Here is an 18,449-nt window from a genome sequence, read left to right on the forward strand (position 1 = left end):
TGATATTTATTGGTTTATAATTTTTTTTATTGGCAGCATTATTAATTATTGGTCAGTGGTATCTGCCATAATTTTAATATTGAGCATCCCTAGTTGTGTTTAAATGCAAGCCAGATATTTCTAATGAAAGTTATGCTTGGTTTTGGATTTGATTCTTTGTTTAAATACTAAATTATTACATCAGAGTAGCAGTATGTCGATTTTTCCCCCTTAGCTCCCACCGCATACTTCAGAATTTTCACACACTTCGATTAATATTCATATGACCTCGAATTCACCCGGAACGCGATGCGGGTCGTCTGGCGGTCAGTGGCATAGGGGTGCTTCTTCCTCTAAAAGCACTACAATGTCCCTAAAAAGACATACAAGCGGTGATCAGTTAGTCTGATCATTTAAATTAGTAGGCTGCATGTATTTGGCCTGCGTCTGACCTGCATGTAACCGGGGTCAGTCGGCGGTCAGATTCAAGGGTCATCTGGCGGTCAGTTCTCGTGTCCCATCCGAGCCACCGTAGGATGTTGGTTGCATCCGTGGGGTCTGATTGGCTCTGTGGCAGTGCCCAAGGGCTCATCTATCCTGCCTCTAATCATTACAGATGGAGGACAACGGCGTAAACAGGCATCATTAGGCCTCAGCCACTCGCGTCCACTTTAAACCGCCGTTACAACTTCACAGAAGCATCTGTATCTCGCTCCCCTGGGGACCGACTTCGAAGGATGAAGTACTTTTGAGATGGTCTCCTATCAGTAAAGTGTGCAGAGTTGACAGGACAGGGCTAATTTTGTCATCCACACCACTGTGATCGGGGGCCAACTGACACGAGGGACAATTTTTTTTAAAACCCTGCGATTTAAAATGTGATAAAGTCAAGGCTTGCTGCGCTTGTTTGTAGGGCTTAACATTTTGGCCAAAACAACTGTAAAATTACAGTTCTAATATTACTTAATTTCTTCATTTTCAAATATTAAACCATCAATTTTATTTTGACGAAAAACCACTGGGAGCCCTTAAAGTTCTATTTTGTTGATAAGTGCTTCTCATTAGATGCAGAGATTGAGTTTGTGTGGAGCAGCATTTACTGCGAACCGAGTCGTTTCAAACTCGGGCAGATCATGAGCTGCTCTCGTGTAAGAACACAGTGCTGCGCTTCACTCTGAAACACGCAACGCATATATTTATCCAATTAAATCATAACCTTTGCGATTTGATAATCGCTTTAAGCCATATGGCAATTTCGTTTTTCGATTAAACGTGCAGCCCCATGCGGTGCCACATAAGAGTGTTTGTGCCTTTAGAAGCAGTGAAAGACAAAGGTAAAGAACGAATTAGCAGTGGAACGATCTCTCGGCGTGTCGATTGTGACGCGTTGGTACACATGGGACGCAGCAGGAGAGGTCGAAATCGAGAGATCTGAAGCAAGGTGCAGCCATTGCTGATGAGGTTTCATAGCGTGCGTTTTCGAGAGGAGAAATGAAGCGGGTTCAACGGCAGGGCAATGGCAGACCCCCGTTCTCAATCACACTTGGTCCCTGAGGGCATGTGATGCAGCACGCTGTATGTGTGAGGCTGCTAGTTCTAGTAAAAGTGAGATTCACGAATAAATGCGGACGAAAGAGCGCAGAAAAAGCACAATTCTTATATAAGAGACAGAGAATGTGAGCAAGAAACGGATGCTTTCTCCTCCCATCTCATTATCCTTTTTGTATTTTGCTGTATTAATGAGCATGTTGCCGAGACCGCTGGTAAACATCTGACATCACAGACGCACCATGTGGCATCGTCAGAGAGATATTTTTAACCAGCATGCTGCCGGCTTTTCCTAAAAGCCCTATTCCTCATACCTCCCTCTCGCTTTCTCTCTCTCTTTCCACCTGCTCTTCACCCCATCAGCGGCGGGGTCGTTACGAGGTCGGGAGGAAAAATGAAGCGCTGTGTAATGCCCTTCCGTGCCTACTGATGGAATGCTCTTTCTTGTTCCTCCTCTAATGCTTTCCTTTAATTCCTCTCTTTCATGCTAGTTTCCTGCCCGTCTTCCCTGGCTTATCTCATCTCTGCATGCACCTGTGCATCTATCTTCCATCACCCCTTTTGTTTCTAAACAGAGGCCTGGAGGTGTTTTAAGGGAAAGTGTGGGTCGCGATGCTGATTTGGAGTGAATCATGATGCTTTCGAACATCATATTTGACGCTAAATGGCTCCGTTCTTACCGCACACAGGCGTTTATGGTCTGAAGCGTGGTGAAACCGTTCATCCCTGAAGAACCGAACATCCCCTCCATACTGTTATACCCATTAAAACATGGCGTTTGGAAAATTGTGGGACGGAAGCTCATAATCTAGACTCGTTTTTCACATATAAACACGTCCTTGCTGGCTTTTTTCTCCTTGTGGCCCAAACAATAAGATGAATGGTGCATACCAGGTAGCGCTGTGATCTCTGGTGGGATCAACCCTCAGGACTCTTCTTGAAAGCCTGACGGCACACAGGTTAACTATTTCGTCCGCAAACCCGCTGAACCTTGTATTCCTCTATTCATTAACCGAAACTCTGTGATCCAGCTTTTATTCACCCCCGAGACGTGTTTGTGAACAGGGAGTGCCATGACTTCAAACGTGGAGACTTTGAAAGCAAGAGGAAGTTGTCCTTAGGCCGTAATGTCCGGTCCATAATTTCTAGGCCACTGGACTGCCGCAGGGATATTTTAGGACAGTGAAACGGGAACGCTTTGTTCCGATTGGAGCGCCGCTCAATGCTAATCCGTCCCGATTCGCGCTTTGCATTTGTTTCAGTGTGAGCACTGAGTTAAAAAAAACAATCCAATTAAGTTGCTTCAAAGAATCAAATTACAAATTAAATCGAATGAATCTCAGTAAAAACCCAGATTCGCCCAGCATTAAAATCACAGTGCTTTATTTTAACAGCTCAATGACTATGAAAGCTCAGGAGAATTTTGGCCCCCAGTGATTGTTAATCAGAAATGAAGGCAGCTTGTTAATAGCAGCGTTTGGACTCTAGATGTCAGCAGTGTCTGGTGGACCGTTGATGAAATGAACACTAGTGACTCTCTACTTTGCATTCAGTTTTGGTTTAGTTTGCTGAAATAGCTGAATGTAACAGCTGTGAAATGGAAAGCCAGTTGTGATTTGAAAATCAGCTTTCCCCTCTTATTCTTAGTTCTTCTGTGATGTGACAACAGTTGTCAATGATTGCTTTTATTTATTATGCTTAATAAATTCATTCTGCTTTGACTTACACTTACCCAAACGGAGATGATTAAAGTTCTTCAGGTCCGCCAAGTGCTGAAGTAAAAGGAGAGCAGGGATAATTGCGACACTCTTTGGTTTATTCAGGTAATTGAGCCAGCGTTTTGATTTCTGTTTGAAATTTTACCGCAGGTATCATTGACATGGTAGTCATTCATTACCTGTGTCAAATGTCAATTAAATTAAGTTTATAACATAATTGGGTAGAGTTGGATAGAGTTAAAACTAGAAGTATACAAATGTCATTGTAATATTCATAAAAACCCAGGATGTATAATTGTAACCATAAATGAAAATGCAGTAGTGGCAATATATTGTAAAAATCTATTGTGTTGGTTTAAATACAATAAAATAGATTGTACAGCCTTTATTTATAATGTCAGACACAGAAAAAAAGACAAGCAAGCTCTAGACAAGAGCAAGACAAGTTGTTCATGCTCTAGACAAATATCGGTTGCATAACGTTCATAGACAATCGCATACAAATGTTTTGTAATATTGCGACGCATTAAGTTATTATATTTACTGACCCTAAGCTTCTGTACTTTTTAAAGGTGGTTTTATGATTTAATTAATGTAAGCATCAGATTTGGCTGTTCTCTTGGCCCTTGGTACTGATCAATGCTTTTTGTTTTTATTGCTTGGATGTTTTTGAATTGTCCGTCATTGCTTTCCACGGCTGATGATCAGAATTATTTTGAATTTAAGGTGAATGTAAAATTTTTAAAATGTGGCCTAGTGTGGTTAGCGATTGCTTACACACACACACACACACACACACACACACACACACACACACACACACACACACACACACACACACACACACACACACACACACACACACACACACAGACACAGACACACACACACACACACTATTTTCCTTCCCTTCATTCTCTGTGAGGGAGTGTTTGCAGGCCTTTGGGGTTGCCAGAGCAACTGCTGGCATGGCTGTCCCTGGCATACATTGGGCAGGACAGCTGGGTGCCATGCAGACCGCCTCAGACGTGCATTTAATTTGGCGGAGGGATCGTAACAGCAGAATGCTGCGTTGAGCCAGGACCACATGTTCCATGTGGCAGGAGATTAGTCTGATTTGAACATAACTTGATTAGTTCATTCTTGGTTTTTGTAGGGATACATAATATGTCAGTACCATAAAATTGATTTAATTGATTATTTTTTTAAAGTTTTTGAGAAATATCTAACGCTCCAAGGCTGAATTTATTTAATAAAAAACATAATACATAAATAAAATAATAAAATGTAATTTATTCTTCTAGTATCTTTCAGAAATCATTCTAATATGATGATTTGATACTCAAGAAACATTTCTTGTTATTATCAATGTCAAAAACTGTTGTGTTTTTGTTAATATTTAATATTTAATATTTTCCTAATATTTTTGTTGAAACTGTCATAAATTATTTTTCAAGATACTTTGAATAGAAAGTTCAAAAGAATGACATTTGAAATATTCAATTTTTTGTAACCGTGTAAAAAGGCTTTAGTGTCACTTTTGTTCAAATTAATCAACCCTTTCTGAATAAAATTGTTAATAAAAAATATTACTGACCTCAAACTTTTAAACGGTGGTGTATGTTCGATTTACTTGATTTAATTCTTTCCTGAAATCTTTTAAGGCTTAGAATAGATCATCGTTAACATTAAATTAAAAGGATGATTTTTTATAGCAATGTTTATCCATCTTTTATACTGTTTACAATCTTAATAGCAGATATAAAATGAAGCTATTTACATTTAAAAAAAATTAAAGAGGAGAATTAAAATAAATAGTATAGTTTTATAATATCAGCCATTTTATTGATTTTTCAGTATTAAAAAGAAATTAATTATTGGCCTATTGTTTTGGTCAGAATTTCAATATCGGTGCTGTACATCCCTGTTTCTACAGCATGCCATTCTAGAAATGGTTTGGGACAAAATCACTTCACCTCCTAACCAGTTAATTCGACTTAGTCATATAGGAAACATATTTTACTTTGATTGTTCAACTAAAAAACGTCCTCATCTCCTCCGCCCTTTGCTTTCCACCCGCAAGAACACAGCGAGTTCTTCATTAGGAGAGGAAATCATTCCCCCATTTCTCACACACTCCCAATCTGAAAATGTCACCGGGGTGTGGGCATGCGTGTGCGTGTTAAGATGCCAGATGGATGGTGGCATGAGACACTATTTCATGTTTGACTGTGCCTTGTGTCGCGGGGTGTGTGTGTGTGTGTGTGTGTGTGTGTGTGTGTGGTAGGAACGGCTGTGCACAGCGAGAGATTAATTCTGCTAAATTAATTGGGCTGAGATTGAAAATGAGAGAGCAAGCAGGTTGCAGATGAGCACACACACACACACACACACACACACACACACACACACACACACACACACACACACACACACACACACACACACACACACACACACACACACACACACACACACACACACACACACAACCCTCCTGCCTGTGATGCACACACTCTTATTTGCCATACTCCCCTGTTTGTTTGCAGTATGTTTGTGTTGTTACGAGTGTGTTTTAGAGTGTGTGCGCGCACATGCACAGCAGGTTAGAATGTAAACACACACACACACACACACACACACACACATACACACATACACACACAAGCTGCAACACTGAGATACGCCATCAAACACACCCACACACACCCTGGTGTGTGCAGGGACTCAGAGTGGTGATTTTGAGACGAAGGGCTCCCATAAATCTCCTTCCATACAGAAGCTGAGTCTGCACAGGGACGAGAAAAAGAACATTACCATCTGGAGAAAGAGAGAGAGAGAAGAGGAGAGACGGTATAGTTTATATCAACCGTCAGTAAAGTCTCACAGGCCACGTTCACACTCGAGCCGCTCCTCTGATGAGTGTGTATTCCTGTTCTATACACATCGCAGGGAGAAATCCGTTTTTTTTTTTTAGGAATTATTCGGGTTCAGTATAAGTTCTGCATCAGTGGCATGTTGTTGATTATCACAAAAGTTATTTCGACTTGTCCCTCCTTTTCATTTAAAAAAGCAAAAGACTGGGCGTACAGTGAGGCAATTAATCTGTAAATGTTAAATACTTTTATAATAGCCACAAGATGTAAACAATATGCATGTTAATGTAATTTTAGAGTGAAAATTCACGTACTAACCTTAACCTTGCATAATATCTGTATCTAATTTTATATTTTTATTGGCATGACATTGACAATGCAATGCCAATGTGCGATAAACACTAAAAAACTAAATTAAATAAAATGATTTAAACGGCTTTACATCTCGAATACAAGTTTTAACAGAAAAAAAATCTATAAATCTGTCTGCCTATTGTTCTTCCTACCGTTCTAGATTGTCTGTCTGTTGGAATCTAGTTCTTCTGTGAGTAAATGTGTTTGGGTTTACAGGTTTGGCTATATGAAATTTCCTCAGCTGTCCGAAATGTTGTCAATAATATAATGAAACCTGTCTTGTGTGCTTGATCTCAGTATCAGCTCAAGAAACAGGTTTCAACAGGTTTCTGTGATTTTAAAGGTTTAGGTTTTGAGATATTAAAGGTTTAGGTTTTGAGATAGAGTATAGTGTTGTAAATGTTCTTTCATTGTGAAAACCACTGTGTTTGTGAGAGGACTTTACTAATATAATATCAAAGGTTTGCATGAGACAGAATGGGTGGGCTGTAAGACAAAGAAAGGAAAACATAAAAAAGAAAGAAAGAAAGGTGGAGGTGGTTTAGTCTGCCCAACTCTACGAATCTTTACAGACTTCGGCTCTGCCTGATCGAGCAACTCAATTATCCTGTTAATACAGTCTCAGTCTCAAACACCGTTCCCATTACTGCAGAACACACCGCCTGCGGACACACACACACACACACACACACACACACACACACACACACACACACACACACACACACACACACACACACACACACACACACACACACACACACACACACACACACACACACACACACACAGCTGTGGTACAACACAACCTCACAGGCACAAACAAACGCTTCTGAAATGTGAAAGGAGAAAATTAGGCATCTGAACTCCACGTGCTCTTCGAAATGAATCTGTCTTTAATCTCTAGGTAACATGAAGGTCTACTGCCCTTTTTGGGTGAAAGTGAGTATATGAAAGCTTAGCAGTTGCTGTACGAGTCTTTTATACCTTCAAATCTTTCTCTTTCATGCTCTTCTTCTTCAGCTGTGGAACTCTGGCCCTATGAAAACAAATCAAATGTAAAGTGTGTCGGAAGAGACAGATTGATGCGTCTCTCATCTCCAGCCTGACTGAACATAGCTCATCATTACTGTCAGCATAGAAAAAGAGAGAGAGAAAAGGATTGTGAGAACAAATGAGTGCAGGAAAAAGACTGAATGAAAGACACTGAAAAAGACAAGACAGATTTAGACTCACATGTGTGAAAGTGACGGGATGGATGATGAATTTGGTAAGACATTGTAGGTGATGATCAGAAGCATCTAAATGATTCTTTTGCTGGAACATCTAATTCCAGATTAGCATTCATGCTTTAAACTTAAGTTAGGGCTCAAGGTTTGGCTAGTTAGCATTAGCACAAATCCATGGTAGATGTCGCAATTCCTGTCGCATTTGCACTCGGTTCTTATCAATCATTTAAATCCTTACAATGTGGTTTTAACATGATAAATTAATTTATATTCCACAATATACATACTGTCCTCCAGTCAGAGTTGGAAATTTCAAGAGATGGTGGCTCCTGTATGAGTTCTTGTTTTTTTCTTTATTTGTAACACAATATAGTTTAGCAATATGACATGAGCAAGGGAGCTGTTTTTCTGAATATCAGCAAGCATAGTTTCTGATTGCAAATGTAATTGGTTTTAATAACAAAAAAGTTAACTGACAGTTTAGCCACAACATCATTGTCAATATAGCAGTGGTTTTGTCTCTGAATGAATTTGTGTTTTTGATCAATGATTCAATGAGCCATTCACAAAAACAATGACTCTGAAATCACCCCCTATACCTTAAATATGGTGGCATTTGCAGTGGTGTCTGAAAGAAACCGTTATCGAGTGCACTCAGTCAGTCAGTCCCACAATGCACTGCAATAGCGAGTGCAAACTGTATGCTTAACCATATATATATATATATATATATATATATATATATATATGTATATATACAGGTCCTTCTAAAAAAATTAGCATATTGTGATAGTTCATTATTTTCCATAATGTAATGATAAAAATTAAACTTTCATATATTTTAGATTCATTGCACACCAACTGAAATATTTCAGGTCTTTTATTATTTTAATACTGATGATTTTGGCATACAGCTCATGAAAACCCAAAATTCCTATCTCAAAAAATTAGCATATCATGAAAAGGGTCTCTAAACGAGCTATTAACCTAATCTTCTGAATCAAGTAATTAACTCTAAACACCTGCAAAAGATTTCTGAGGCTTTTAAAAACTCCCAGCCTGTTTCATTACTCAAAACCGCAATCATGGGTAAGACTGCCGACCTGACTGCTGTCCAGAAGGCCATCATTGACACCCTCAAGCAAGAGGGTAAGACAAAGGAAAGAAATTGCAGCGTGGCATGGAGGCAATCAGCCTGTGGCACTGCTGAGGTGTTATGGAGGCCCAGGATGCTTCGATAGCGGCCTTAAGCTCATCCAGAGTGTTGGGTCTTGCGTCTCTCAACTTTCTCTTCACAATATCCCACAGATTCTCTATGGGGTTCAGGTCAGGAGAGTTGGCAGGCCAATTGAGCACAGTAATACCATGGTCAGTAAACCATTTACCAGTGGTTTTGGCACTGTGAGCAGGTGCCAGGTCGTGCTGAAAAATGAAATCTTCATCTCCATAAAGCTTTTCAGCAGATGGAAGCATGAAGTGCTCCAAAATCTCCTGATAGCTAGCTGCATTGACCCTGCCCTTGATAAAACACAGTGGACCAACACCAGCAGCTGACATGGCACCCCAGACCATCACTGACTGTGGGTACTTGACACTGGACTTCAGGCATTTTGGTATTTCCTTCTCCCCAGTCTTCCTCCAGACTCTGGCACCTTGATTTCCGAATGACATGCAAAACTGAGCAACAGTCCAGTGCTGCTTCTCTGTAGCCCAGGACAGGCTCTTCTGCCGCTGTTTCTGGTTCAAAAGTGGCTTGACCTGGGGAATGCGGCACCTGTAGCCCATTTCCTGCACACGCCTGTGCACGGTGGCTCTGGATGTTTCTACTCCAGACTCAGTCCACTGCTTCCGCAGGTCCCCCAAGGTCTGGAATCGGTCCTTCTCCACAATCTTCCTCAGGGTCCCGTCACCTCTTCTCGTTGTGCAGCGTTTTTTGCCACACTTTTTCCTTCCCACAGACTTCCCACTGAGGTGCCTTGATACAGCACTCTGGGAACAGCCTATTTGTTCAGAAATTTCTTTCTGTGTCTTACCCTCTTGCTTGAGGGTGTCAATGATGGCCTTCTGGACAGCAGTCAGGTCGGCAGTCTTACCCATGATTGCGGTTTTGAGTAATGAAACAGGCTGGGAGTTTTTAAAAGCCTCAGGAATCTTTTGCAGGTGTTTAGAGTTAATTAGTTGATTCAGATGATTAGGTTAATAGCTCGTTTAGAGACCCTTTTCATGATATGCTAATTTTTTTAGATAGGAATTTGGGGTTTTCATGAGCTGTATGCCAAAATCATCAGTATTAAAACAATAAAAGACCAGAAATATTTCAGTTGGTGTGCAATGAATCTAAAATATATGAAAGTTTAATTTTTATCATTACATTATGGAAAATAATGAACTTTTATCACAATATGGTAATTTTTTGAGAAGGACCTGTGTGTATATATATATATATATATATATATATATATATATATATATATATATATATATATATATATATATATATTATAAACATTAAAATGTCAGTTTAAAAACATCTAAATGGCACTTCAGATGCAACTTCTGTCACATCTGCCGTTAACATAGTTATTTTTTTCACACTGATTTAATTTGATTGGTAAAAATAGCCAGTTATTCATTCTCATTAAGTATTCAGAGGAAAATCTAGTCTAGTAGTTTTCTTTTACATCTATGTATTTATGAAAATTTGGTCCATTTTGTAGATCTGAATTATGAATAAACAGTACTGCACGGCATTGTGATACTACCGGGGATCATGAAACTTCAGCCGGTATAGCATCATAAGATATGTTTATGGTATCGTGACTGACAACACTGGTTCACAGGTGTACTGTAGTTCACTTTAAGTTTAAAACCTGAAAGTCTTAATTTTTACAGTACAAGTATTTTAAACAAGGTCTTTTTAAAATGTTTCTCTTCAAAAGTGTTCTAGTACTATCTTTATATAAAATAAATGCCACTTGCTTTGAAATTTTTCACACATTTGTAAGTGTGATTTAAGTGTCAAAATACTTTTTTGTGGCCACTGTATGCTACTTTGGGATGAAATGGATGGATAAATCAATCCTTTTTCGGTCTGGTATGATATTAGTAGTCAGCAGTTGTTGACCTCTCAGCTCTTGCGGCACTATGGGAAAAATAGTGAATTTCTTCTAACATCAGCACTTATTCTCTCTCTTACTCCTTTTGTGTGTTTCTGGCAGCCATTTGTGTAGACCATCCTGTCTGTGTATCCATTTGTGACAGACTCGTGCGGGCCAGACAGTGGAGAGAGAAAGTGAGTGTGGGTAAAATGAACGAGACAGTCAGTCCGACACAGAGCCAGTCTTTCCTGTGAGAGCATCCAAACATCCAGCGCCAAAGCTAATGAGTGGTAAACAGTAGTAAACAGGAAACTATGGAGAGATTGTCTTAAATCTACTTGCAGGGGAGTGTATTAAAAGAGTGTGTGTGCATGTGGTTGGGTTTGAGTGCATATGTTTGTTTATTATTGAATAAGGAGAATGAGGACTCTGGGCAGTAGGGAGCCTCTCCTAAGTGTACTTGGAGCCAGTCAAAGGTAATTAAGACTCAAATTAGAGCTGTTTGCTGAAGAGCTTTACATATTGCACATGTTGTTTCATGGGTCATGCGGCACTACTTTGTCACAGACCGTGAGGTGACTGCAGTCTTCAATTATTGTTGTCTTTAGTCTTTTGACTCCTTTAAAATGTACTCGGTATTCTTTTCTGATAACATGACTCTCTGGAATACCTGATACTGTCTAATCAGAATCAGGTATTCCAGAGAGTCATGTTACCAGAAAAGAATACAGAGTAATGCTGTATATTTCTTAATGCTGTATTTTAGACTGTTTATTCTGAAACCGGAGCTACTTTCGTGTCTTGCCGTATCACTCCATGGACTTGCGCCATCTTGCATCTCAGTTAAGGAGAGGACAATGTCCTTAGAGGACTTCAGTAATAATATTACTGTAATATTGTTGCAGAGGTGCTAGGCCAATTGTTTTGTACAATGTAATAGAGATTTTTTTGTTCTTGGAATTGTTTCTAAGCTTAAGGAAATATACATTTTTATATTGTGTTGTATAGATATTTGGAGATTTGTGGGAAGAAATTTTGACAACACGGCAGAAGAACTGCATTATTGTAGTTGGAGCAGTTTCCCCTCTCTGGCCCTCAACCATGAAAAAAATGGACGCACCCTCAGAGGATGCATGGGGTCCGCCGACTGAACGGCCAGTTCACACGCTACAGTAGAGGGGGGGGGGGGGGGGGGGGGGGGACATAGAAACAACATCCTTGTGAGTTTTACGATCTGGGAATGTCAGAGGAATCCCGCTGTGGAGCCGCAGGTGAGGAGAGAGGAAGAGTGGCAGGGTTCCAGAGCCTTATGAATGCGAGCACCGATCCACATGTCGGGGATGCACACATCAAGCCGAATATCGACGGGAAGCGACCCTGTGACGTGACTGATGACCCTGAGTGCTGACCTCTTTGACAGGGCGTTTTGTGTGCGCAGGAGGAGATGGGAAGAAGTGTGAAGTCAAGGGAACAAATCCAAAGGAGCCGCCGTGCTCCGGAGGACATTATGTCTCTGTCAGGGAATTCCTGCGAGCTCGCGGTCCAACGCCTGAATGTCAGCGATCTGCCTGCGTTCCGCTCCACAGGGGGTGGGACGTCCTCAAGGAAACCAGTCAGGTCTTGAGGGAGGGGTGGAAAATCTTGAGCTCTCACTCAGCCATCTTGTCTAAATGAATGTGTGCACCTTGGACTAAATTATGGAGTTGAACGGCTCTTGAGAATCTTTAAGGGGCATTGGTTGTGTGTGTGTGTCATGACTTGTGATGTCAGTCAGCTGGTGTCCTGCTGGCTGCATGGACTTCCTGTCTGTGTTTGGGGATTGTGCTGTTTCCTCTAGGTTAGGAAAGCTGGTTTCCTCGAACATATGTTTTCTAACAGACCTTCCAATTCAAACACGCACATGCACGTTTACTGTCTAAATGGGGATAAATCAAATGTTTATGTAATGGGAATTGCAGGCTAAAGGCCTGTTCACACCAATATGTATGTTTGGTGCAATATTTTTTTTTTAAATTGAATGAACGGCAGTTAATGCTTCTGTTCAAAACTAAGCAACCAATAAGAGTTGTGCTATAGTTAAATAAGCCCAAAAACTGAAGGAAAAAAAAACTGAAACAAAATAAATGTTAACAGAAACTAAATACAATGTAAAAACGTATTTTTCAGATAGTCGCCAAAGCAACATTTTTTATTTTGTTTAACTTGATGTACTGAAGAACTGAAAGTTAAATAAAAATTATTAAAAACGGTAGATGTATTTAAAAAAATATTGAAAATGACCACACATTTATAAATTTAAAATAAAGTGAAAATGAATTAAACTGTTTAAAAAATACTATAATAGAAAATCAATGATACTAAAATGTCACTGGCCCGGATACTGCTGTTACATAAAACTATGAGTTGGTGGCGCTCTCGACAGTGAATAGGAAAGGAAGAATCCAGAATCTGCTATATTTCTTTTTACTCTTGTATTTGATGGTATTTGATAGGGATGTGAATTTCTGCCAAAAATGGCATTCGAAAATTGAGGAGCAAAAGTCGATTATCGTTCGAAAATCGGAAAAAAAAAAACGCACACTCACAATGACCGAAAGGGAGGCCAATTTCATCTTTAGCAATTTGTCATCAAACAAACTGTTTATTAATTGAACAAGTAACATGTTTTCGTCGTTTTTTAACATAGTTAACATAGAAAAAAAAACAATAAGCACGACTTTCCGTTTTTGCATCGCCAAACCAGATGCTCGTTAGATAAAAAAATAATGTAATATGTCATAATGATTTTATGCGGACCTGCCTTGTTACTGCAATAGACTATTTTTTAAACAAATTAGTTTCAATCAAAACTATTTGTGTGATACCACTGCGCAATACACACACATTACCGCGGGATGGCGGGTGTTCTTTTCATAAACTGTGGACAATGGTAGCTTATTTTATTTGGCCTATGAATTAACATGTTCAAAAAACAGATAATGTCATCATACTTGTAGCAGTGCTATCATCGCGTAATAATCTATTTGGTTGTAAAATGTATTACCTGAATGAAATGAATTCGAATGTATCGTCCTGTGGAATCATTCATTCACAGACATGATACAAAGATGTTCAACTAGATCTTCATCGCTGGCAAAAATATGATGCATTTGCAGATTTCCTTTCACTAGACTAAACTGTAGGCCCACGGCCACTTCATCCAACGCTCTTGATGTTCTTAAATCTTCCTGTTACGTAAGGAAGTAAATGTAGCCTACTTTGTAGACGGTTACTACCATAGACAGTAAAAGGTTACTACCCACCTCTGTTGGGCGCAGAGTTAACGGTCACGGTGCTCTTCTTCTGTTGTTTGTTTACACTTTATAAAACACTGGTATCCTATAGCGCAGTAGGGGGTTTCATTCATGTTAGTGACACCTTGTGTCCCCGACAGGAAGATACCCTGCTGCGCGATCTGTGACAGTTGGCGCACCGTCAATTATGACACATTGGAATTGCGCGAAATATAACGATATTCGAAAAAGTAATTTTATGATCGAATTTCGAACGCTATTCGACTATTCGAAGATCGCGACTCATCCCTAGTATTTGATAAACATCATCATCAAGATACAACCCTTGTTGTAAGCCTAAACTTGACACAAACTATAAACTTGTCCATCAAATCTGACTGGTTGATAGGAATGTTGTGCTTGGTAAAATCACATTCACCAAACATCATAGCGAATTATAAGATCTGGACAGCTATTTGAAAACATGTAAATGCTGTTTGACTTTTTTTCTAAGCTTGTGCCAGAAATGGAAAGTTGTGTAGCACTGTTTGTGTGTGTGTGTGGTGTTTCTAGCAACATTTTGAACCATGAACGCATGATGAAAGACAATTATGAGACAAACATAAGAATATTAATAAAAATAGTAATATGGTATATCATCAGCATCTTGATTATCAAATAACATATTATACCGCTGTCCTTGTGTGCCGCTGTATTTCTGCTGTTTCTTAAGCAGCACACAAGGACGAGAGTGAAATTAGCGTTTTCTTTCAGCCTGTCTACTCCCCCAACCCCCCCTAACCCTCCCCACCCCCCCAACATTTTCACTTTCACTTTCGTATGCGAAAATTAAAAATTTATTTGCTGATCATTTGTGTTGGTGTGTTAAGGGCTCTTAAGGCCCTTTAGAACTGAAAAACATTTCATCTATATGTCTACTCTACATACACTCACCTAAAGGATTATTAGGAACACCTGTTCAATTTCTCATTAATGCAATTATCTAATCAACCAATCACATGGCAGTTGCTTCAATGCATTTATGGGTGTGGTCCTGGTCAAGACAATCTCCTGAACTCCAAACTGAATGTCAGAATGGGAAAGAAAGATGAATTTGCAATTTTTAGCGTGGCATGGTTGTTGGTGCCAGACGGGCCGGTCTGAGTATTTCATAATCTGCTCAGTTAATGGGATTTTCACGGACAACCATTTCTAGGGTTTACAAAGAATGGTCTGAAAAGGGAAAAACATCCAGTATGCAGCAGTCCTGTGGGTGAAAATGCCTTGTTGATGCTAGAGGTCAGAGGAGAATGGGCCGACTGATTCAAGCTGATAGAAGAGCAACTTTGACTGAAATAACCACTCGTTACAACCGAGGTTTGCAGCAAATCATTTGTGAAGCCACAACACGCACAACCTTGAGGCGGATGGGCTACAACAGCAGAAGACCCCACCGGGTAACACTCATCTCCACTACAAATGAGCAACTGCACTCCACACTGCAAGAGCTCACCAAAATTGTACAGTTGAAGACTGGAAAAATGTTGCCTGGTCTGATGAGTCTCGATTTCTGTTGAGACATTCAGATTAGGGATGGGCATGATTAATCAACAAATGATTATTGATCATTAAGAATTTCGTCGATCACGTTAATTTGTTATCGATTATCATTAAAATAATGCTGCTGCGTTGCGTAGTGTGAGTGGAAAGTGAACGTATTCCCCGAGCTGGTCAAGTTATCGCGGAGGTACCTGTGCCGGCAACGTAAGTCCCCTCAGAGCGGGTGTTTTCAGCGGCTGGACTGAAGCCTTGTTTACACTCGACGCGTCCGCACGAGCGCGAAGGTGAGCGCGGCAAAAATGACGTCATTCCGGTATTCGGTGTTTCACAGGCGAGCGCGTATAAACGAGGCTTGACGGTCAGGTTGCGGTCGCGTCTGACCCCAGATCATGTCATCAACATGCTTATTTTTCTCAACAAAAATCAGTAGACTGGTGTAGAAGTTGTAGCCTATGTGAGTTACTAGTTATTTTGTATGAGCCTTTGTTAAGTAGCCTAGCCTAATTGATTGTTACAGTAGGTAGGCTAATCTCTCTCACCCTCTTTCTCGACTCCGTTCTTGGATAGTTTTGAGTAACATTCTGACAAAACCTGTCAGATCTAAGTATTATTATGTTTTTGATTAAGTTATTGTTTAAAATGATTTTTTTTATTATTTTGGAACAAACGAATAAAGAACGCCAACTCTCTGTTTAAGAACGCCAACTCGCAGCTGCAGGTTCCGTTGCTTTCGAGCACCGCAGCGCATATATCTTCAAGTTTAGCCCAACCGAACGTCCAGTTTTACTGCCACAAGTTGATCATCTTGTAATAAAAACGCGCTGTATTTTTGTATTTTCATTGCATTTTTAATTTATTAAAAGTTAAATAAATGATGAATTTGAATATAAAAAATATTAATGATTAATCGATAGTCGATCGTTAATTCTCCCGACGATCGACTAAGAAAATTTAATCGAATACCCATCCCTAATTCAGATGGTATAGTCAGAATTTGGCGTAAACAGAATGAGAACATGGATCCAACATGCCTTGTTACCACTGTGCAGGCTGGTGGTGGTGGTGTAATGGTGTGGGGGATGTTTTCTTGGCACACTTTAGGCCCATTAGTGCCAATTGGGCATCGTTTAAATGCCACGGCCTACCTGAGCATTGTTTCTGACCATGTCCATCCCTTTATGGCCACCATGTACCCATCCTCTGATGGCTACTTCCAGCAGGATAATGCACCATGTCACAAAGCTCGAATCATTTCAAATTGGTTTCTTGAACGTGACAATGAGTTCACTGTACTAAAATGGCCCCCACAGTCACCAGATCTCAACCCAATAGAGCATCTTTGGGATGTGGTGGAACGGGAGCTTCGTGCCCTGGATGTGCATCCCACAAATCTCCATCAACTGCAAGATGCTATCCTATCAATGTGGGCCAACTTTTCTAAAGAATGCTTTCAGCACCTTGTTGAATCAATGCCACGTAGAATTAAGGCAGTTCTGAAGTCGAAAGGGGGTCAAACACAGTATTAGTATGGTTTCCTAATAATCCTTTAGGTGAGTGTATATGTTAAAGTCTTGTCTGATTTAGCTAACTTCCATGGACAATCCCCCCACACGCTTGCTATATATTGCTTGATATTTTACCGAAGCGAAACCACACACACACGCTTGCTAACACGTTAGATCCACGTATTTAGTGTTAGATGCTTATATACAGCAAGATACTTCTCATTATTTCATCAATTTATCAAGCATTAAATCAAGCCAAACATGCTAACGTTAGTTACAACAAATAAACAAACCAATAAATGGAAAATAACCCCCCAAAAAACTTAAGTTGTAATGTCTGTAATTGGCAATAAACAGATAACGGCATCACTTGCAGCTACGTTGCTTCTCGAACAGGATGTTCTTTCTTATTATAGTGGACAGTTTGCTAAGCTCTCACTGAGTCATTAAGCGGCAGCATTAGCACATTAGCTTCCTGCGTCTGTTCAATCTGCAGCCTCTGGGTTGCTGCCTCCCTGCTGGCTAACTGAAGATGCGTGTTGTCAATAAAACATGATGAGACGCTTGTCTTTAATGACAGCTTCACCACTAAATCGTTCTCATTACGTCTCATAAACTTTCCTCTCTGTTTAAATGGGTACTACATATAGCATTTATCCTAGTTGTGATGCTACGTCTGCTATATGTCATAGTGTGGTTTAGGCATAAACGTTAGCATGTCAGGCATGTTTAGTGATGATGGGATTTGAATAAATTGTAGATGAATTGAAAACCTTGAGGGATAAAAAGAAAAAGCAGCTGAATTTGATACTTGAAACAAAAGCTTATACGGACCTTTTTGTTTAATAATAATAATAAACATGCATGTTTCATATAAATGTGTACTTTTTAAAGGTTTGTGGTGAAGTATCTAATGTTCACGAAGGCTGCATTTGATCATAAATTGAAAGTTTATAACAAAGTTTTTAACCGTTTTCTGTTTGAATATATAAAATGTAACTTATTCCTGTGATCAAAGCTGTATTTTTAGCATCATTACATTCAAGTCTTCAATGTCACGTGATAATTCAGAAATCATTCTAATATGATGATTTGCAGCTCAAAAAAACATTTCTTCTTATTATTAGCAATGCTGGAAACAGTTGTGCTGCTTAATATATTAACTTGCCACTTTTTTTAAGGATTCTTTGAATGGAAATTAAAAAAAAACAAGAGCACATAAAAGTATTAATTTCTTTAAAAAGTCTACTGACCTCAATCTTTTGAATGGTAGTGTATAGCAACAGGCCAGGGCTAGTGGTGATTCTCCC

At 39.7% G+C, this 18,449-nt stretch overlaps 1 long non-coding RNA gene across 1 annotated transcript in view; it reads left to right on the forward strand.

The window, feature by feature from the left end:
- LOC143721560 (uncharacterized) overlaps positions 1-18,449 on the forward strand; it is a 264,252-nt gene that overhangs the window by 6,023 nt on the left and 239,780 nt on the right. The window lies entirely within an intron of this gene.

Source organism: Siphateles boraxobius, unplaced genomic scaffold (genome assembly GCF_051911475.1).
Source record: "Siphateles boraxobius isolate OS27281-9 unplaced genomic scaffold, OSU_SipBor_1 66, whole genome shotgun sequence".
Taxonomy (NCBI): Eukaryota; Metazoa; Chordata; class Actinopteri; order Cypriniformes; family Leuciscidae; genus Siphateles; species Siphateles boraxobius.